The sequence below is a fragment of the Sapajus apella genome, unplaced genomic scaffold (genome assembly GCF_009761245.1).
Source record: "Sapajus apella isolate SASKATOON/1434 unplaced genomic scaffold, GSC_monkey_1.0 scaffold61, whole genome shotgun sequence".
Lineage (NCBI taxonomy): Eukaryota > Metazoa > Chordata > Mammalia > Primates > Cebidae > Sapajus > Sapajus apella.
In genome coordinates this window covers 4,640,877-4,659,427 of record NW_022437001.1, presented here as the reverse complement: position 1 = coordinate 4,659,427, position 18,551 = coordinate 4,640,877, and the positions used below count along the sequence as shown (strand labels likewise).

At 34.5% G+C, this 18,551-nt stretch overlaps 1 protein-coding gene and 1 long non-coding RNA gene across 3 annotated transcripts in view; both read right to left on the bottom strand.

Annotated features, from left to right (window-relative positions):
* Nucleotides 1-18,551, bottom strand: part of NR3C2 (nuclear receptor subfamily 3 group C member 2) — a 357,173-nt gene that overhangs the window by 313,778 nt on the left and 24,844 nt on the right. The gene's annotated exons all lie outside the window — the stretch shown is intronic.
* LOC116529058 lies at nt 1,304-17,878 on the bottom strand. The gene is made up of 2 exons (XR_004259359.1): nt 13,919-17,878; nt 1,304-1,794 (listed from the first exon to the last, which is right to left on the bottom strand). It is a non-coding gene; the product is annotated as an uncharacterized LOC116529058 (long non-coding RNA).

Here is an 18,551-nt window from a genome sequence, read left to right as displayed (position 1 = left end):
ATGCTACTTAACCTACTATCGGTGTTGCTCACAAAAGCTGCATAATTAATTCTCTAACAAGTTCAGGTTAATCTAGATATTTTTACCCTAGCTAAGCTTTTGCAAATCAAGTAAGTGTTAGAAATTGATGGCAGTACATTCTTTTGATCAATGTACCCTTAAAGTATCCAAGTAAATATATAAAATATCACTTCTGTAAAACCACTGGGTATAATTTTATTTGCAGTACGTGTATTTCTACATAATGATCTTCAATTTGTATATCACCTTAACTCACATTTTATAATCTGAAATAAGAAACTAAGGTAAGGGCTGGTAATGGCAGTTCACATCTGTAATCCCAGCACTTTGGGAGGCCAAGGCAGGCAAATCACCTGAGGTTGAGAGTTCAAGATCAGCCTGACCAACATGGAGAAACCCTGTCTCCACTAAAAATACACTATCAGTCAGGCGTGGTGGTGCATGCCTATAATCCCAGCTACTCGGGAGGCTGAGGCAGGAGAATCGCTTGAACTGGGAGGTAGGGGTTGCAGTGAGCCGAGATCACGCCATTGCATTCCAGCCTGGGCAACAAGAGCGAAACTCCGTACAAAAAAAAGAAAAAGAAGAAAAGATACTAAGGTATATGTATCCCAAATTCATAAATGAGAAAACAGATTCAAAGGTAATTTGCCCAAGGCCACACAGCACAAAATGTTGCTTCGGACAGAGTTTAAACTTCTGATTCATTTATTCAAAGATATTTACTGAATGCTCTATATGTAAGACACATAAATTTGTAAACATAACAGATCACCCTTGCCCTCATGGAGCTTACACTCTAGTAGAGACAAGAAGTTAAGAAGTTCAAAATAATTACCAATTGTAATGCACTAAGAAAGAAGTACACTGGGTAGTGAGATAAAGAGTAATGATTGTGTGCATGTGCATGTGCATGTTTGTGTCTGTGCGGGAGGGAGGGGTTCAGAAAGCATGTTTGGGGAAAGCCTCTTAAGGAGTAATTGGTGAGCCACAGCCTGAGGAAGGGGCAAAGATGTCATAAAAGACACTGGAAGAATATTCTAGGATAAAAGAACAAGTGCCTATTTAGGATGGCACAGACAATACACTGTAAACTATGTCCTGGTTATCCCCCCAGGATCATTTTCCCCACTCTGCCCAACTCAAACTCTACCCTTCAGCCACCCTTTCAGCACTACTTTGCATCCCTTAAACTGGGGGCCACTCTTGCCTCTGGCCTTCACGTTAACCAAGCACAGTAGGCCTGCTTATACTCAGACTGCAGAGATTACATTCTGCTTCCGTATATATTAAACATTCTCTACACCTGCATCAGTGTCATGATTGCAGAAAAATGGCAACATAATATTCCACTGAATACTGTCATAATTTACTCTATTATCATTCACATACTTTTAAATACTTAACATTGTTTTTCAAAATTATATTAATATATACTATATCACATGTTAAATGACATGCATATAGTATATTATATATAATTAATAAGAACATAATTTTTCAAAATACTAGATAATGGTAGAACAAATATCTTCATTACAGCAAGCTTTTAATACCTGGAAGGGTTATCCATATCAAATTTTCATAATGAAATACCAAGAGAATACAAAATAATTTAAAACTTATTTTTGAAAAAAAAATTTTCAAGATTAGCATGTTTTAAAAAACTTTTATGTATCTTTCATAAACAACACTACTCTCCATCATCAACAAAGTTTACACACACACACACACAAACACAAACACACACACACACACACACACACACACACTCTCACCATCACAGATACTAATATTTTTAGGAATCCTTCCATGGCTTTTTACTCCTGATTAATTAGCCAAAAAAAGCTTACTTTATTCAAGCCCATGGACAATCAACCCAGATATGAGTGCTAACACATATTAGGTAGTTGTAAATGTGGCGCAGCTCACTGTGTGGCTACTGGAATACAGATGCAAACTATACACTTTTCTGCTTTAATGTCTTCCAAAAACATCGATGAACAGTAATTTAACAGTGATTTAGAAAGTCGCGTCTTTCAATTTATCTTAATTTTTCAAGAAACTATTTGTATTTTAAGCCACATGGACTTAAAATGTTTTATGTCTCTGTGTAAAGGAGAATTATACTGGCATTTGTCAGAAATTGACATTTTCTTAAGTGTCAGTGAATTTTTTATAGCCCAATAGTCTGGGATTTGATTAAATGTCCAGGTCTACTTTTTTCACATTCTTAAGGCAAGTATCAAAAACTCAAAAACCTTCAAGGGCTGAGCTAGCAGTGTATCCATGTGAAGTAGGGAGCTGGGTTGGAAACACGAATAGGCTGTTTTTCTAGACTGCCTTCTGCTTACAGTAATGTATACTAATAATTGTGGCTTGGGAAGTAGACATGTGCTCTGTGTAAAACCTAATCAATTCAGAAAGCCAGTCTTCATTGTTTGCTCTCTGAGATTGTTCCCAGGCCATAAAAGAGTAAGAGAGATCTAATGCTATATTTTCACACATATATAGAGAGTTTGTTTTTAAAGACTGCTTTGGTGTAGAAATACAAGATAAATTTGCTTTAGCATTTACACAGAACTTTAGGTTCCTCCATTCTGTGATTTGGGGAATCTCTATGCCATAACATCATGTCACATACATTAAATATATAGAATTATATTGTATACATTTAATGTGAATATCTAATATCACATTTTATTATTTACCAAGTACTACTTACCGAGCTACTAATAACAACATCAAACACAGTGGGTATTCGCTATGTGCCAGGTGCTGGCCAGATGTTTTACACATTACTTCATTTAATTCCCACAACAACTTCCCCAGGTAGGCATTATAATCACCATGGTGGCAATACACTGGTGAGGCTCACGGAATACCCACCAGGTGAACCAACTAGGTGAGAAAATCCATCTCTCTCCTTCATTGCATCTACTATGAGGAATCATCCTCATATGGTGCTTACTATCTGATGTGAAAGTACAGCAGAAGCTACTAGAAGAATATCCATTCTCCTGTCTTCCTACTGGCAGAAGCTCTATTTTGATCAGGGTGGCAATGTGCTAAAATACATTTCCCAGCTTCCCTTGGTGTTAGAGGTGGTCATGTCACACTGTTTTGGTCTAAATGACGCAAGCAGGAGCTTACTAAAGACTTCTGATGAAGTTGTATTTCTTAAAATAGACACCATCCTTTTCTCCATGCCTCTGTTTTCCCTCCTAATGTTTGGGACCAGGAGGAAAAGGCCAAAGGGATCACAAAGACTCAGCCCTCATGCTCTTGAGCCGCTAAACCCATGCCAGCAGCCAGCTTTCCATGAGACAAAACCAAAAAATCCTAAATCATTATTAAGCCACTCTAAGGTCTTTGTTACAGTCTGAGGTAGGTCCTAAGTGGCATGGAGTAACTGCAGATACTTTAAAGAGCTAAATTAAGCAGAAGAATTTTGGTGCATGATTTTAAGTATGGAAGTCCCCAGGCTGTAGGTTCCACAATGGGGCTCCACCAGAGCCATGTACAGGCCATGTACAGGTTTCTAATCCCAGCCCAATGGTGTGGTCAGTGTTATATTACAGTAACAAGCCACATGGACAGTAGACAGACATAACAGTTACATTCTAGGCTTTGAATTCTTAACAATAAACTGCCAGACCAAATTATGTTTCAGTAATTATTCTGAACTAGGAAAAACTGGAATTAAGGGAAGGAGAAGAAGCTAATCAAGATGAAGCACTTAATACCAAAGCCATTCAATATTTAATAAAGAAAACACCAGCAACTACATCTGTACTGTAGGCAGAGGTTATAGTGAAATATCTGACCAGGATATGTCTTATTATATTCAAATTAAGCTGGTACTTAGTGTTTCAGGTTTACTGTGAGACATAATTTCATGCAAAGTATCCAGGAGGGAAGCACTTCAGAGACTGATGTAGAGATGCACAGTCACTGGGCTCCTCTTTGGGATGAATTGCTAAATTCACAGTCAGAACATGTCTTCAATATTTGTATTATTTTTGTACATGAACACAACAATAGGTATATAAGTCTTTGAGGTCAGGGACTTCAATATCTTCATTTCAATATCCCTAGTACCTACGTGATAAATGATAGGCATTCAATAAATATTATGTGAGGCGAGAAATGCCTCAATTTTATTTAAAAGTTTTGAACATTAAGATTAAAACATACACACACAATGGCAAACAAAACAAGCTTAAAAGGCACTCTTGCCTGACATGAAAATAAACCCAAAATATGTTATTAAATTGAAAATAGTAAGTTGTAAACAACAAGTAAATTTATGGAAAAATCTTAAAGTACACACAATAGTGGTTTCTTTGGTTTTGAGGGTGTCTTTTTTTGTAATGAGGAGCAATAGGAAACTTTATATAAAATTCTATATCAAATATGCACATATATTTGTATGTGTATATAAACATATACACATTCACACACATTTTTAAATGCACATTCCATAAGGCATTTAAAATCATTATGTTACCTGATGAAAGAGTATTACCTAAATAGTCTAATTTAAAAAATGAAATTACAAAAATAGTCCACAGTATAAAATCCTTACATTTCCCCTCTCATATTACTATAAAGCTTCAATTGTATGTTTCAATAAATTACTATTTGAGACCCAGCCGTATATTGGATGCTGAAAAGGAAAAAGAAAGAGTTCTCTCTATTCCACTAGCCCCTTATTTTTTATACTTTGTTATGGTCTGCTTTCCATTTGCTGGGTAATATCTTTATTACACACTAAATCCCTTATGGCTTCAAAAGGAAATTTTCCATTAGAAAGTAGTCAAGTGTTGAAAGGAAAGTGATCAAGCCCAGAGAAATATACAAGTTTAGGGAAATGTTCTATTTTCTAATGACAGGGAGAAAAATATCTATTTCAATGCCTGCCCTCTTTACATAACATTACTCAATTTTATTTCTAAATATTCTTTATAGATTGTCCCCATGCTTCAGAAAATACATTTCTATACAAAGCCAGAGACTGATTTTTAAATAAGGTAATAATATTAAGACAATCTTTTTCTTGTGTTAGATTTGATCACAGTAATTTTAAATGTCCCAAATAATATAAAGAAGAAAATAAATACCAGTGTAGAAGTTCAAGATCCTAAAAATTATGAGTGCTTTTTTTACATTTCCTCTGCTAACTAGTTTATGTTTTCAATGAAGGTATGTTTTTGGAAATAATACCAAAAGTTTTCAAGTTTCCATTTATGTACTTTCTATTTTAAACACACCAGGGGAACTGAATATGCTGGCAGTGATAATTTGTTAAATATATAAAGTTTCACCTTCCACAACAAATGTTACATGTTATTTGCCTTTTCCTTTTAGTAGGTATTATGCCTGTTTCTCGGATAGGGAATCTAACATGTCAGAAGATAAACATTTTGCTCAGACATAAAAAACCAAGTCATATTTTGAACTCAGATGTATCTGAGTTTAAAAGTCTGCTCTTCTGATGCTTTTATTTGGAACTATTTTGTAAAGCAAAAACTCATGACCAAGGTAGCTTCATTCCATTTCATAGAGCAGGCTTAAAGCCTGGAACACCTGCATAAAACAACTGAAAACTCCAGTCTATAAAAACATTTCAAAACTGAAATTATTCACTGATTAATATTTTTCTTTAGAACAGGATTCACTTAAAAGAAGAGTTCATCGAATAAACTTTAATTATGACATATGGAAAAAAAGAGGAATAAAAAACACATTTATTAATTAAATGTGGTACACTAACATTACACTAATTGTCAAAATTTTGTTACAGGTCAAAGGCCATGCCAAGGCTCCCAGAGTCTTTGTTATTTGTTTTTTTGGGAGAGTCTAGAGCAAGGACAAGTATCTGTGCACAAAAATGCAAACAAAATATTTTAAGTCTCCTCATAAGCATAAGTATAATGCTAGTGTAATGCTCTGTTAATTTCAAGCAATTGCTTTCCAGCACTTATGATCTACCATCTCATTTAGAAATTCAAATTCAAACTAATAAACATGGATCTTGATGAATTTTTGGAAGGAAAATGATAAAATGATTTTAAAACATAATATCAAAGCACAAGAAAATATAATAAAAAAAGGAGGAAATGTACTTAGGGGCATACTTTCAGCAATGATGAAAATCTATGTAATGTTTTTCATTTACATTCACAATTTATTTGTAATATTTGCTTCTGAGAATGTTACCTGAAGGAAAAAATTATAATCAAATTTAACTGACTTTAAAAAACTAGAAATAAAAGCATATATTTAGCAGAATTTTCTAAGCTTATAAATGCATGTGGAGAATGAGATGGTTCCAAATTCATGTATCAGATGTTTAGCAAATTATGTCAGTATACAAAGTCACTAAATTATTAAATTTCAAATACTTTATATTCCTGAGGATTAATTTCTAGAAACATAGTGGTGTTAAAATTGTCTTCTGCTCTTATCATATCGAAAAAATTCAAAATAAAGTTATTTTTCTTAAGGAAGAGCCGATAGATGGAAATAGATCACAACAATGGCAATTTGACATGTTATATGTCTTTGTATAGAAAGATAGACTATTGTCACCATAGGGCTACACAAAAGATCGTTAGACATAGCCATAACCCTTTTCTCTCCAACTCTCAAGGGTAGTAAAAATATCTTGCAAATCTTTTGCCAACTATGCAGATGTGCAGCATGTGTGTACACATACATCTCTTCCTTTTACACATTCCCAAGCTGGGACTAGGAAAGGAAGAGTAGGTTCAAGGCATACTGTCCACCACTGGGACCATATCACCTCTTGTTACATTCACGCTTGCAGGGATGGCACAAAGACTTTGTTTCTCCCTAGTGAAGGATTTCACTTTTGAAACTTTACCAAAAATTCCACTGCAGCAAGGAGTACAGAAGGCTACTTGAACTACTTATACCTGAGTTTTACTCACCATAAGAACTGGCCTATTTCCAGCCACGTTTGATTGCTTTATACTGAAAAAAATTTGAGAGACCTTTGGAATTTCAAAGCACTTCACAAATGTAACCTCTCTCAGGGGAAGTTAGAGAAAACCTCCAAAGGGAAGTAACTGCTTCATACGCAAAAGGCAAGTGAACTGCTGTGGGGGACTCAAAGCCTGTTTGACACACAGGTGTCCTGTCACTGGCCTTGCTGGCCTTGCCACTATTCTCCAACTTAGACTTCCCGAGTCTCAGTAAGAAGAGTCAACCAGGTGTAGTGGCTCACACCTGTCATTCCAGAAGTTTGGGAGGCAGAGGCAGGTGGATCATTTGGGGTCAGGAGTTCAAGACCAGCCGGGGTAGCACAGCATGGCTCTATCTCTACAAAAAGTTTTTTTAATTTTTAAAATTGAGCCAGGTGCAATGGTACACTCCTGCAGTCCCAGCTACTTGAGTGCCTGAGGCAGAAGGATTGCTTGAACTCAGGAGATTGAGGCTGTAGTGAGTTGTGATCATATCACTGTATTCCAGCCTGGGCAAGAGAGGGAGACTGTCAAAAAAAAAAAAAAAAAGGTAAAAGTGAACAAGAGAGAAACAGCACTGTCTTCATGAGGCATGCATTGTAGAAGAGAGGAGAGTTAAATAAAGTAATAAAAATAATAAAATAGCAGTAGTAATAATAACAATACTAAATATAAACATAATTTGATGGCAAAGTATGAAGAGTGGTAAGTACAGAGAAGGGGAATTTAAGGTCAGAGTTTGGAATGCCTTCTGGTTGGAGCAGTTTAAGCTGATCCCTGGAGTACTAACTGGTAGGACACAGATGTGAGCAAGGACGTTGTGGTAGTTGGGAGATATGGAAAGATAACTGCCCTGGGCAGAGAAAACTGCCCACCGATGAGAGTATATACACACTGCTGGAAAACTCGGAGAAATTTAGCCCAGCTGGAGCTAAGTTGTGAGAGAGGAAGTAAGGGATGAGACAAAAAGCTCGTCAGAGCCAGGCCAGGGTCTTGCAGGCCATATTATGAGTCTGGTGTTTTTATCCTAAGAGAAATAGGAGGCCAACAAAAGCTTTAACTAAGGATCTGACTGATAGGATCCAAATATTTACATTTAGGACTTTTCAAATACTAAACCCTAAGAATGTTAACATAAAACAATACATTGCTGCCCAAGGTAATTATTAAGAAAAAATTTGTTTCAATTTCTTAACCATCAGAATGTATAGCCTGGAAAATGCAAAGTAGGTATAGGATCAGTGTTAAAATATGACAGTTGATAGTTTCAGGGAGATGTGAATTTAAGCTGCATAATTATTGGACTTACATGTTTTAGCCTAAGAAAATGTAACAGCAAGTATTAAAAATATGTCTTAATTAAATCATGACAACCATTTGCAAAGAGTTAACGTTTATGTAGGTGTCAGGCATTGTGCTAATGGATCCGTGAGTATTATTCACTTAATCTTCACAACTACCCAGTAAATTAAGCAGATTATTACAAATAGAGAAACCGAGGCTTACAGAAATTAATTACTTCCAAGATGACAATACTAACAACTGTCCAGAGCCAGAATTCAAATCCAAGCAGTATAATTTCAATCCAGTCACTATACAGTACTCAAAGTCACAGATGCCTATTAGGAAGATGGTATTTATAATACAGGGGAAATGTGTTCTAGCAACAACAGAAACCCCTATTACATGTAGGGTTCACTTGATTATGTTTTATTCAACTAAAGAAAGTCTTAAAATCAGAGTCTATGGTCCTAAGTGGCTTACAAGGTTGTAAAAATTTATCTTTTTCACGTGTTTTCCCATATAAAAATGATTTTATCATGCTTCTCAAACATATAATTAGTTTTGATTGGTTTACTTTTGTGAAATTGTATTGATCCATTCATTAAACAGCTTATTCTTCAAACAAAACAGTGTTAAAGTCTGTATAAATTACCACTGAGACAGGATTTCACTCGACTTCCAAGTATACCAAAAAGCTTTTTTCATAGTTCTAGAATATGATTTGCAAGCATATGCACATAATGAATCTAAATGAATGTAAATCACTCAAATCTACTGGAGGCCACCACTTCATTAGGAATACAGGCTTCTAAAGAAATTAGTTCACCATTCCATTTTTACATTAGTTAGCAACTCTTTTAGTCTTACTGTTGTACTGTAAAATGGCACAGTAGAAAACATCAATATCCTTGTCCCATCACTATTTACTACTGGAATGATATGCAATCTTGTCTTTTAACACATATTAATCAATAATATATATTAGCAAGTTAATGTCAAGAAAGTCCCAATAATCTATTAGCATGCTCTCAGAAAAACCTTCCTGGAAGTTTAAAAGTAACAGTTTTTAGATTAGATTTTCAGGGCACATCAAAAGCAAAAACTACACACACCCTTAGAAGAGCACTCCCTCCCATCTACCTCCTCCAGCTATTGTGCTGAAGCAGGAGGCAACCCAACACGTGACCTAATCAATACCCTTAGCTACAAAATAAAAACATTCTTTATTAGCTATCACATTTGAACTAGCAGGGGACCACTACCTCTAAGTGAACGTGTTTCAAGTTTTCATCAACACAGAGGAAAGGGGTGTTACATGTCACAGATGGGCCAAGGCAGGCCTCAATGAATTAGAGAAAATGATCAAAATAATGAATTATATTGATCAGTGCTAGCCAGTTATCAGGTAACTGATGAAAAACAAACTTATGTGATAAGAACATAAGCTAGATTTCCATCTTCTATTTTAAGGTGACTATAGAGGTAGGTTCTTTAAAATTCAGAAATCTTATTTGTAGGATTTTCAGTAGAGTTTTATCTTGACTCCCCCACCAAGTTTTATATTCCTGGAAGGCAAGGCATCATTCAATATTTCTTTATATTCCACAGCATCAAACTCAGGTTTTTAAACTCATTGAAATGATCAAGTCATCCATTAAAACCTTCTAATTCAAAGATATTTTATTTTATAAAAAATACTAAATTACATTTTCTACTGATCAATAGGCATATTTATCAATAGGCAACTATTTTAACAATTTAATTATCTATTTATAAAAATAATAGACTGTAGAAAACAGAAAATAAAAGTGTTAAGAAAAAATGAAATCACTCATATCACCAGAGAAATATTTACTTCCTGTTATTTCATCTAATTGATTTATTAATATATCTAAGAATGTGTATTTCTGCACATATGAGAAGTACTGAGATCATGCTATATATATATTGTTTTACACCCTGGTTTTTTCACTCAGATTATAAGAAACAGCATTTTCCTGTATCTTGAAAGTTATCAGAAAATATTTAAAAGCTAGTCCTAAATAATAGCAACATACCAAACTTTATTAAATAATTCTATTAGTTGTTGTTTTCTAGGTCTTGCTAATACTGCAATGAATTTTTGTAAATGTTTGTCCACATTTCTCATTACTCCCCTAGGATCCTTTCCTAGAAGTGAAGATATTGGGTCAAAGGGTAAACAAACAAGGCTCTTAGCATATTGCTAACCCGCTTTCCAGAAAGGATATCCCAGTTTAGACTGTTATTAGAAGCATACGTGCATTCTCTTTTTAAAAAGCAAACTATTCTAGAAATTTTGTCAATATCAAAAGCAAGGAATAGATTTTATTGTCTTAATTATGTCTTTGATATTAAGTGAGATAAAATCTTATGTTTATTGGCCTTTTATATTTTCTCTTCTGTCTCTAAAATTCTTGGTGTTTTTCCTTATCAGATTGAGCCATGAACTATTCAGAACCTAATTTAAATAACCTGTGACTTGCCATCTTCAGGGATAGTTACACGTTCCCAAGTCTTCATCCACTAGATGAAGGACTTATCTGTCTTGTCATAATATTATCTTCGTCAAAACGTTTAAACCTAAACTTCATCTTTTCTGATGGACCTTTTCTCAGGTGACAGTAAACATATTAAAAATGTTATTTTTCTTTTTCAAAGAATTATCTCTAATTATTAAGAATTTCTAGATTAGTTTTTTGAAAACTGAGCATATTATAATAAAATATTCATTGAAAATATATTAAAATGGAAAGATATTCATATTTAAACTTATTTAAACATTTAAACTACCATTATACATGATGTTTTCTATAAAAGCTAAGTACAAGTCACATAAAAAATTATGTACCTTTAAAAAATAATGTTTTATTTTTCAATGTTTGAATAGTTAAATTCAAAAACCATGTCCAAAGTTTTAGAAAATGTGCTAATGATGTTGAATACACATGTATATTTCCCCACTGTTATGAAATATAAGTTGTAATCAAACGCTATCTAAATTCAGCTCATCTGAAACCAGCTGGCTGCTTCTCACCCACACCATTCCAAGTCAAGTTAACCTGTGTTTTCAATAAATGAAACAGTGCTTAAGTTATCTAACAATAAAGTTTTGAATACAAGTGCATTATTAAAATGGGGCAATGGACAGAGATGGCTCCAAGAAACTATACCATCCTCCAAGAATTAACAAATCCAGATTTTCTCAAATCTTCAGTTCACAGTATATTCCCCTTCAGATGAGCAGTAACAGTAGTTTATGGGCTTCAAATTTATAGAGCCTTAATTCAGGGAACTGTTATCACTACATCCTAGTTTAACTGCAGAAGCTTACATCAAAGTTTAAGATACAGAAATAAAATTAAAATACAACTTCTTGTCTTGTGACAGATGTACATGACCAGGGACCTTTCACAACTCAAAGAAGCAGAATCCTAAAAGAATGTATTTTTCTTACCTATCTGGGAGTTAACATGAACATCTTAGACTGAGATGGGGAAAAATGGTCATTCTAGGCAGTGAGTACTTGTAGACTAGCCATTCAGATTTCTTTCTTACCTAAAATAATTGAGGTTATAATACTATAATTCATGTGCCCACAGAGTACAAGAGTATTACATATCATTTGGCCAGGAGTAGTGACAAACGTATGCTTTACAGACCACTGTCAGGCTTCAGATACACAGAACACATATAGTCACCAAAGACATAAGCCAAACTAAACCGTAGGAGGAAACCTCAGATAATCTTCAGTACTCCAGCTCTCAACTCGATGTCATCTTATACAATTTCGGAGACCTAAATTGCTGTTTCTTGCTATATTCCAACAACACATTTTTGGTTGTACCAAGAGCTTGATGTCTTTCATTTTGGCTGGCTGCATCAGCTGCCCTTCTCCCCGCCCCCCTCCCCCACCACCCCCCACTCGCCCAAAGAAGGAATCAAAGAAGCTAATTCTAGATTCCAAACTATTTTTGTTTTGGGGCACAGCAATTGGTAGCAAATCCTCCTGGCTATGACATTTTGTTGTTGCTGTCACTTGGGGAAAAAATTCAAAGACAGAAAAGGAGAAGCAATAATGTAGCATCTAACAAAATATCCATATACTTAATGCTTAGATTTAAAAGATGTTAACATTTAATGAAATCCAAATCCAACTCAAACATTTTTCAAATATAAAATTCAAATATTACAGACAAGGGCAACATGTTTGTCCTCTGTCCCTCCCTATCCAGGGTCAAACACTAACTACATTTTGTTTGATATCTTTGTTCCGTATTTTTATACTTCCATTATATGCACATATAAACAAATGGACATATTCTATGTGGTTTTAGATTTTTATATAAATGGCACCATGAGGTCTATATTGCTTGATACTCTGCTTTTTCTTTCTTTTTAATTCAACACAATGTTATTGAGATCTATCCTCAAACCTTCTGGACAGCGTTGTCCTACTCACATCATCTTCAGACAATGTCACATCAAACGATACTTACATAAGGTGCCATATGCACACACACCCAGAGCAAGCTCTAAGATTAACTACTAAGCAGGCAAAATTTAGTCTTCAGCGTTGCTAGAATAAATAGTCGCTTTTCCTTTATCTTGTTTCCTCTGTAACACATACCAAGATGAAGGAAACCCAAGCCTCTTCTTCCTCTCCTACCCCATCTCTTCCCAAGTAAAGAAAAAGAAACTCCAATGATAAAACTTAACACTGCACACTTTAGGAAGACAGCATCAATTTTTCAAAGGGGGTTTCCAGGTTGGTCACAGAGGGACTATAACATATCCAGTTGTTGCATTTACTAACTGTCATCCTGGCCAAGCTACTCACCCTCTCAAAAGCCGAAGTTTCTGCATCAGCAAAGCAGGGTTATCACACCTGTCTCCTCGGGCCACCATAGGGACTAATGCCTAGAAAGCACATCATGACTGAGACTCAGTGAACACAATAAACATTCAAGGCAGCACTGACCACTGCTGCACACACCCTGCCCTATAGACACCAATGGGTGGTTTTCATTCTTTGCAGGGAGGGGTGGGTGGAGCTGTGCCATTCTTACTGTTAGGAAAGCAATGTATCCCCTTAATCACTGATTTTCCTGGGACTGGCTTATTCCTAAAACTACAGTGAAAATTGGTTAAATTTCAGAAGACTAAAATTGTATTTGAATACATAAGTGAAGTAAAAAAAGATCAAGCTGGAATTCTAACTAGATTTTTGGCTAAGTATTCACAGTTTGGAGATTCAGATTTAGCCTTTCAATAATAAAATGCTGGCACTGTCTATTGGTAATCTAAATGGAAGAGAGATGCAGAAACAAGACAAATGGAGAGAAACAGCAAAAAAAAAAAATGCTCCTTTCTTTATTAGGAACAAAAATTAGCTTCATCTAAGAGTTTTATAATGGCAGCTTGAAATGTATTTTCAAAAACTCAACCTTCAGCACATTCTAGGCTTACATTCTTTTACTTATTTATATTTTCTAAAAGCATCTAATTTTTATCTTTTAATCTGTGACTGAACCCTCCCTCTCTGACTCAGACTACATTACTGTGAATATGTACACACACACACACACACACACACACACACACACTCCCACTCAGTTACGCATCATCCCAGAAGGATGACTGAGTGCCCCAACATACCTCAGGTGACAAACTGTTGAGAGTTTAGAGCGCAAATACATATCATTTGAGCTTTCCCAGTCTGTATGGCCTTGCATTTATTTTCAAAAGAAGTTTAAGATAGCAATCTAAATCTGCAATGAATAACTGATCAAAACTTGAAGTGTCCTCTATTTTATCTTTCCACACATGCACAACATTTTCACAAATATTTGAACCTCAAAACCAAATACGAAATAAACAGCCCCAACTTCTGTATTTTATCTAGTGCTTATTGAAAGCTTCTAAACAGCTATGTAGCACTCACTCTTGGAAAGTCACAGGGTATAAGTGTTTTATGTTCTTAGCCTCTTAAATGTCATAGAAAATCATCCCTATCACTGTGAGGATTGTTTTAAAGGATGGTGGTAGAAATGCATCATTTCCAAAGTAACTACTATGTTTTCAAAAAATTCTTTTATGAACTACAAATGAAAAACTTTGAGACTTGAAGAAAAATATAAATACACCTGCAAGCATACATTGAAAAATGCCTTTGTGAACGTAAGAGTAGAGATGGGTTTCTTAGGCAGGGCATATAAAGAAGCATAAACCTTAAGCAGTAAAAATTGAAATTTTGACAACATCAAAATTTAAAGCATCTGTATGAAAAAGAACACTATAACAAAGTTGAAGCGCAAGCAGTAAACTGGGAGAGCATATTTCCAACTCACACAACCAAAAGTTTCATGTGTAGATTAATAACATTTACAAATCAATAAACACACATCAAGTCACAAGTAATATAGGTAAATAGGAGATGAGTAGCAATTTATAGAAGAGAAAACTCAGTTTGATAAACTTGTGAAAATATGCCCAACTTTACTAGTAATGAGGAGATTCACATTTAAATTACAAATGACACACTATTTCCTACCCACAATACAAACTATAAGCAAGGATGTAGCAAATCAGTACCTTACACATACTGTTGAGAACGTAAACCAGTACAAACATACTGGCAGGCATTATGCAAAGTTTATAAAATGCAAGATGTATACATTTCTTCATTACTCAGACATTCTACTTCTAATTATATATCCTAGAGAAATCTTTGCTCTTGTGTTTAGGCAGACGTTTACAAAATTTGTCTCTGCAGCACTATTTTTATCAGCAATAAAGCTGGAAACAATCTAAATGTCCATTAATAGGGAACTAGATAAGTGATAGAATACTATCAAGCAATTACAATAAAATAAACTACAGCTAAATGTATCAACACACATAGAGCTCAAAAATCGTTAGATGTTTGCAAGGGTAAGATTCTATTTCTGTAAAATTGCTAAATATATGCAAATACCTATATATGTTTGATAAAAACATGGGGAGAAAATACATGACATTCTTGATTTGGACTGCTTCTGCAAAGACAGAGGGGAAGTGAAAAGGATGGGGAAGAGATCTAAATCGGATTCGAACTTCATCTGTAATATTCTTTCATTTAAAGAAAGAGCTGAACCAAATAAAAAATTAACATTTTTTTAACTCTGGGAAGCAAATTATGAGTACTATTATTTTGCTTTTGGTAATTAATTTAAAAAATAATAAAGAAAGAGATAAATAAGGCATCATATGAAAATTCCTAACCCCTGTCTAGATGATATGGCCTCCGTTCAGTCCAACTAATCCAGTTTTCCAGTAGATACTAACAATCAACCAAGGTAGATTGTTACCAATCTCAAATAATTGCATTTTGACCTTAATGTTATTTTTGAAAAATATACTCAAAAATTATTACCAATACGTCAAATTTAAATACATGAAAGACTTTTGGGAAATAATTTGTCACATATACTAATGTTAGACATGAGAGCTTCCGAAAGGAAATTTATGTGATAATTATTTTCCTTTACCTTTGTCTTACAAAATATTTAGTTTTTACTATAAAAATACCACCTAGCAATAACAGCTGAATAAATCGTAAGTGTAAATCCAGGTAAGTCACTATTTCTATGTCCAGAGACTCCATGAATATTCAGTCAGCAGGCCAATTACAAACCATGAAGTTATTAACAGTATTAGGGTTATTAAAAAATTATTTTTAGAACAGGTTTTTCATGATATGCATAAATGCAAATCTTTAAAATATTTAGCAACTGATTTGCCTACAGAAAAATCTATTAGGCTCAATTTCCAGTGATTCACCTAATACCAAATAATAAATAAAACTCCTATTTACTCAGTTAACTTTGCTTCATCTCATTAAGTGAAAGGATCATTATGTAAGAATAGTGCAAGTTAAAATAATAAACAGAAAAGAAAATAAAAAGCAAAGGATTGCCCATCTAACCTAAGAATCTGAAAGAACCATTCTTACAGGATCACAGGAACTAAAGGGGTCAAATTTCAGGCCTGATAGAATGATGGAGCAGGAGGAAAGATCATTAACATAGAGGAGAAACAAATGTTAGAATAATGACTTTTTTTAAAGCAGTATTTTTATTCTGCCCTAATAGCTCTTTAAAGTTGCTCTATTAGCTTAGGAAATAAACTATACTATGAAAAATGTGTTTTATTCATCGTGCTTGCTTTTCAGACTATTAAAAACAAACAATTTCATTTGCTCTCAATTGGTTTTAATAGATGTTAAAACAAATGGCCCTACAACTTTAAAGAATCCACAAACAGGCAAAAATCTGCAAGGAAAAAAAGCAGCATTCTAAGGGGGCATGTTGCGGGGTCCATGCCTCCCTCCACCCATCTGTCTAGGGCTGGTTTAGGAAGCAAGACAAACATAATCATCAAGCCTCGATCCTAACTGACAAAATGCTCATCAGCCCAGAATTCTTTACTTCTCTGTGAAAATGGTAGTGCCATCTGGAGGCAAAGATGATCTTGTTCTTACATGTGAGAGATTTACTATACTCTCAAATAAAATCATTACTCCTGCTCTTTTAATAATTTTCTGTCCTAAAACAATATATTATTCATTGTGGAAAATTTGGTAACTACAAAAAGAAAAATTAACAAAGCAGTAATCCTGTTACTCAGAGATAAATATCACTGATTTTGAGGCATTTTCTTCCACTAAGAGTAAAATATATGCATTTCTTTCCAATAAGAATAAAATATTCACATATGTAACTGCGCAGACACAAATTCTTTCTAGAGTTGCTTATCATAATATTAAATGTAAAAAAGTAAATTTTAATAATTTCCTATAAAGTTTCTTCACAGACATAGCTGCATTTATTCTATCATAATAAGAAAAAAATAAGTTTATCAAGATTTGGCTAATCACTAATTCACTGGGAAAAGTTATTTAAATTTTTGTAAATTATGCTACATTAACACCATAACACATGAATCTTTTTCCATATGTATAACAACTTCCTGATGACACACTCCTAGAAACTGGATCTCTTGAGGTATATAAAGACAATGATGATAAAGCAAATATATTTACATAAGACTTACTATGGGACATGTACTTTTCTAAGCACTTTACATATTCTAACTAAATGAGTTCTTATAACAATACTGTTTGGTACATTCTATGATTATCTCCATTTTACAGATGAGAACACTGAGGCACTGAAAGGTTAAATAATTTACCTAAGATCACACAGCTAGTAAAAGTAGTAAAACTGAGGCCATCTGGCTGAAGAGTCCATGCTCTGGAATCACATTACACTACTTCTGATGGTGCATGCTGCCAAATTACTTGTGTCTCTTTCTGCTCCCCACTGGAATCCATCCAAGAATGACGCTGTCAATGCTCCCTACCCACCATTTGCTTTTTTGGAAAATCTGACTTAAAAAATACCAAATTGTTGCTTTCACTTCTATTTCTCTATTTACTATTGTACACTCCATACGTATTTGCTTTACTTTTTTTTTTTTTTTGAGATGAAGTTTTGTTCTTGTTGCCCAAGCTGGAGTACAATGGTGCGATCTCGGCTCATCGTAACATCCACCTCCCAGGTTCAAGCAATTCTCCTGCCTCAGCCTCCGAGGTAGCTGGGATTACAGTTGCCTGGCACCATGCCCAGCTAAATTTTTTTGTATTTTTAGTAGAGACGGGGTTTCACTATGTTGGCCAGGCTGGTCTTGAACTCATGACCTCAGGTGATCCACCCGCCTTGGCCTACCAAAGTGCTGGGATTACAGGCGTGAGCCACTGCGCTCAGCCTCAATTTTTATATTATCAAAATGTTCAGTTTTATGTATGTATGCATGTGTGTGTGCACACATGCACACACATACTTCCTTCTACTGCTCTCTTCTTATAAAGAGACTTCTCTATCTAGGAGTCAGAATATGTGTTCAACTCAGTGTTTTTCTCAATTGAGTTTCTCTTTAAACCAACTGGAAATTATCTAGTGTATAGTGTTGGCATTATATCTTAAGCATAGTGGAATTGTAAAGACTTGATACTATAGATGGTTTTATATAATATGTTTTTATCTTCATGCAGTTTTTAGACTAGACGGCAACATATGCTGACTTATTACAACAGAATTACTCAATCTGAGAGAAAGTTATAATCCAAGACACTTCTATTCTGGTTATAGGCACATCAAAAACATCTCAAACATGAAATTTATTCTTACCTTTAAAAAC